The sequence below is a fragment of the Morone saxatilis genome, unplaced genomic scaffold, assembly GCF_004916995.1.
Source record: "Morone saxatilis isolate NCDOM2014 unplaced genomic scaffold, NCSU_SB_2.0 Contig20, whole genome shotgun sequence".
In the NCBI taxonomy this organism is placed as follows: domain Eukaryota; kingdom Metazoa; phylum Chordata; class Actinopteri; family Moronidae; genus Morone; species Morone saxatilis.
In genome coordinates this window covers 24,846-29,640 of record NW_023339763.1, presented here as the reverse complement: position 1 = coordinate 29,640, position 4,795 = coordinate 24,846, and the positions used below count along the sequence as shown (strand labels likewise).

The 4,795-nt window shown below is 41.7% G+C and overlaps 1 protein-coding gene across 1 annotated transcript in view; it reads right to left on the bottom strand.

Annotated features, from left to right (window-relative positions):
• The window catches only part of pgap2 (post-GPI attachment to proteins 2), a 9,902-nt gene that overhangs the window by 930 nt on the left and 4,177 nt on the right, over positions 1 to 4,795 (bottom strand). The gene's annotated exons all lie outside the window — the stretch shown is intronic.

Here is a 4,795-nt window from a genome sequence, read left to right as displayed (position 1 = left end):
GCCGATAATATCGGACATCCCTAAAATAAATATATTGTCAATAATAATATGTATGTATGTATAATACTGTATACCATTATTTATTTATGTTATTATTATAATCATCATTTATTATTTGATTGATACAGATGCAACATGCAGTCAGAGTATAAACTGTGTATTAAGCTTTACTGTCTGATATCGATGTGTTGGACCTTTAGCATTTGCTGATATATGTCTTTCTCTTCTAAATAAGCTTTAATGAACATTTTATTGATTAAGATTGTTTTATTAAAACAACAGCAGCTCAATAGCATCCAGAGTGTTAGCATTATTAGTCCACAGACCCCTCTATAACTGCACTTCATTCCTACAGGATTCAGTGTTACACAAAGATGAGTTATTCACCAAGTTCATATAATATCAGATATCAGAAAGTCATTACAACCTATAGCCAGCATTAAGAGGGCTGTTTATCTCGTCTATCTCAGAGTGAATAAAAGTGGCTGCAGAGCAGTTGTTTCTTTACATACTGACTTAAAGAATATTTTATTATCTTTGCCTCTCAAAGACAAAGTGAGCTGGTTCCAGCACGAAGTTGGAGATACTGGGTACTTACTATAAATATATGGAGATATGTAGACATTATTTAAAAGACAATATTGTCTATATCTTCCTGTATCTATTGTCACGTTCAGCAGGGAACTTGACAAACATCTCCTGCTGCTGTTTTTTACTGCACAGTAACTGAACCTCTGAGTTCTGGACTTTTAGTCGGATAAAGACAAGACTTCTGAAGACGTGACCTCGGACTGTGAGAATCTGTGATGGACAGTTTTCACTACTTTCTGACATGTTACTGTCTAACTGATAAGATAATCTGCAGATAAATCAATTAGAATGAATGAATCATTTGATGTATCTCTGCTCTGAACGAAGTCAGAGCCAGATTGAGTCAGTTTATTGATTCAGATTGTTACTGTAATAAAAACAGCAGGTGATGTCACAGATCAGATTGATCCCGGAGCTGATTGGCCACATTGATCTGGTGACCTGAGTGTGTCTGCAGTCAGGTGAGAGAGAGAGAGAGAGAGAGAGAGAGAAGTAGGCCAGTGTCTCTTTATCTCTGTGTAAAGACAGTCTGTCTTATCAGTGCTGGAAATTACTGTGATACAGCACACAGGAAACACAAAGCAGCAGCCCGGCCTTATTGTCCACCTGACTGCCTTTGTGTGTGTATCCAGGTCACTGCGCTGCTATCTGTGGGATTAATATTTAGACTGCAGAGACCAGAACAGCTCTGAATAGACCAGGACCTGCAGAGCAGCCACCTCAGCCTGTGTTTACTCTGATTATTTACTCTGTGAAGGAGGCTCACACACACGCCTGCTGCCTCACATACTGCACGCAGCGAGAGAGGGAGGACATTTCAGGTCTAGTGCTGACACAGGTGACCATACTGGACCGACTGGGAAACTGGGTTGGGGTCTCAGATCTTTGTCGTAATGATATGTAGAGTCCCTCATGGCTCAATCCATCCACAATTCCATTAGGCCGCATTATACAATAATATTTAATTCAATCATTATGCAGATGACACCTTTCTCTGTCACCAAGCTGATCACCACTCGTCTCTCTGAACTATAGAGACAAAAAACAACTGCAAAGACACGTAATGACCATAGAGATGCAAAATGACCAGAGAGAGAAACAAAAAAATCAGAACAAGTTGTGGTGGACATGGAGTCTCACAGCAACTCTATGTGGAGTTCCTCAAGGCAAAATACTGGGTTCTCTTCTATTTCACATTTGCCTGCTTTCATGTCTTGTCCTGCTTTTCATGTGAAGGAGAATTTGTAAGGAAGACAGCGGACCGCAGCTTTTTTAAAACTTTATTTATAACACATGGAAGATGAGGACAGTGACAAGCTCAATGCTGCAGAGAATCATACCTCCTGACAAAGGATGTTTTCAGTTATACATAAAAAAATACTAAAATTGGGCCATTAGAATAATGAATCAATAATTGAGCAAAGAGCCAGAGTCAATTATAATCAGATATAAGCATATAAAGTTTCCTGGAATGGACCCTTTGATCTTTTTCTACATTTGTGAGTACAGCAAATAAATGTTTTAGTGCATTACATGAGGGGATTTAGTGAAACAACATTTATGTAAATAGTATTTTGTTATGATGATGATATTAACTAGAAATTCAATATGCTTGTTCTTTAGGTTGACTTGATTTGAAAGAGAAGACATCTGTATTTATGGATTTCCATAAGTTGTGGATGTTGTCACAAACATGAAACAGGTGTTATTTCTACATTTACAGAGTGAAACTGCAGCAGCTTTAAATGTTGCTGCTGGAGGGAATTCATTTCTTTGTCATTGTTTTGTGTCATTATTTCCTTTGGTAAAGGATGCTCCTGTGTATCTTAGGAGACAAGAAAGGAAGCATTGAAGCACCTTTCCTTATCATTGCTGCCACTGAACTACTTTAGTCAGGAACGTTCCTGAGCAGAACACACTATTGGACTGCAGCCAGAGAGTCTCAGGTTGAATCCCCACAGTCGGCTGGGACACGTGGCCCTGCAGATTAAATCATTCGCAGGGCGACTCTCATTTTCACTCCACAGTTAGAGACTGAAGTGAAACTCTGGCCACTTATTGGCCAATTTAACTACGATTAGCTAATCCAGCTCCCAGAGGGCCGAGGAGGAAGGCAGCGTAGCTGGGTTCAGATCGTCTCACCTTATGAATGTAATAAATTAGATTTACAGTAAGATTGGGTAGAGCAGAGGAAATCCCACTGAAGGAAAATATTAACGCTTCCTTTCAAAGAAAACATGCGTTGATTTGATTTGGAACGATGAGGTCGACTTTAGAAAATATTAAATTGGAAAATAAAAAGAACACAATGCACAATTGAATATTGGACTCATGGGGTTAAAATGTGATGTCTCATTTCAGCACACATACACACACACACTGAGCATGCTGAGGGATTTATGGTCTCCGTTGTTGTCCAGCTCTCAGGGAGAGTTTCCAGTTCATGTTTCCTCCTGTGTGGAGGAGCGATGAGAAACAGCAGAGGCCTCTGGTTCGGCTCCATGTTGCTGCAGGAAACACAGACTAACAGCAAACACACAGAGAGAAAGTGATCACACACTGCAAACATTAACGCTGACACTGCAGTTTGATCAAACACGCAGTCCTCTCCAGCTTCAACACAGTTTCTTAAAGCTTCTTCTGTTGTGAGACTGCAAACAGGCCTCAGAACCTCCGACATAAAACACCTGACGGACAGTGAATGCAGCAGACACTGAGGATGCAGGCATCAAACACGCCATCCTGTTGTTTATTATAAAGTCAATCAACTGCAAAGAAACTACAAAGAGACACAAAACAACTACAAAGAGACACAAAACAACTAGGTTTTGGTGGACACTGTCTCACACAGAGGTTTTGGTGGACACTGTCTCACACAGAGGTTTTGGTGGACAGCCAGCTGACCGACACCTTCCAGCAGGAGCCTCGGACCGCTCAGGTCAGGGAGGTGAGTGGATATGAACCGCACATGTCTCCAGTATCTCGCTCGGCACGAGAGAACATTCCCATCATTTTAGCTCATTGACATTCAGATCGGCCCCGCACCGAGCGTTTATCTTGTTTATGAGTTGTGAAACCTGGAATAAATCAGCAGCGTGGAGAGCGGCGCTGCCAAGCTCCCAGTGACGTTATCAACCTCCGCAATGAATCAGGAACACAGAAGGCGTTATTCCTGCTCCGCTCCGCTCATCTAATTCTTCCTGACAAGCGAAGCCTGAACTTGTCAATCATGTTGTCCCTGATTGCTTACAGACATCTGGAGGTCTGACAGCTCTCTCCAAACTGCGGCTTCTTCATCGATCATAAACAGCTTCACCTTCGGCCTCCTCCTCCTCCTCAGTAAACACGTCTTCTGACCCTCAGGAGGTTTCTGTGTGTTTGACCAACAGAGAGACTGGCTGGAGCTGTCCATCCATCAAACACATCTAAACCCTCAGGAATCTGACGTAATGCGTGACTGTGTGCTTCTCTAACACCGTCCCACACCTGAAAGCTGTTATCAGTATAACTATTATTATATTACCAACATATTTACTCACAGCACATCAAAGATCATCCAACCACAACTACTGAGGATAAAGCTGAGCAGTAATCAGTCCATTGGAGGACACGCACGGACAGTTTGTGTTTTTCTGGGGATCCACTTCATGTTTTAAGAGATATTAATGATCTGCTTACTATTCACAAGTTACATAAACTACTAAATACACCAGGTCGGACGAAGAGCTCGGCCTCAGAGCTTTACCTTTTGAAACAACCTCTGTGTTCGAGTTGGCTCATTTGTTCATGTTTCTGGACCACAGAGAAGTCGCTCAAGTTTGGAGAAAGGTTTGTCTTATTTTGTCACAGATTACTTACACAGACGTATGTTAGCTGGGCCTTCGCTGGCAACCACCACATGTGCTTAAAATGTCGCAGTGGATTAATATTGAGCTTGCAGTCATTAAACAACAGGAAAACCGTCCCCTTCTGGGCAGAGACACTAATTCAGGTTGAATCATTACAGATGAAATGTAAGGAAAGATGTTAAACTGACTGTTCCAGTGTTTGTGTGCTGGTGGGAAGGTGTGTGATGGCTGAACACTGGTTCCCACACACAGACCCGCTCTGATGTAATGCTGCCTGAACTTATGGCATGGTATGGGCTGATATTTGTGTCAGTAGAAACTGAATTTGAATTATTTAGAGCTGAATCTGAATTGCC